The following is a 204-nucleotide window of genomic DNA, read 5'->3' on the forward strand; positions in this document are numbered from 1 at the left end:
GGGTATTTCCAAATTATTGGCAACAATGTCTTTGTGACGTCATCACTAGTAGATAACTTTACAACTTTTAATTTTCGAAAATACACAGGAGGTAATCCGGAGTATTTCCAAACATTCAAAACATGATCAGTTTAACAATCATAGCTTCCGAAAAATTATATCTATTAGCTTCCTAACCAATAAATGTTGATTGCACTGCTGCTC

Source organism: Diorhabda carinulata, chromosome X, assembly GCF_026250575.1.
Source record: "Diorhabda carinulata isolate Delta chromosome X, icDioCari1.1, whole genome shotgun sequence".
Taxonomy (NCBI): domain Eukaryota; kingdom Metazoa; phylum Arthropoda; class Insecta; order Coleoptera; family Chrysomelidae; genus Diorhabda; species Diorhabda carinulata.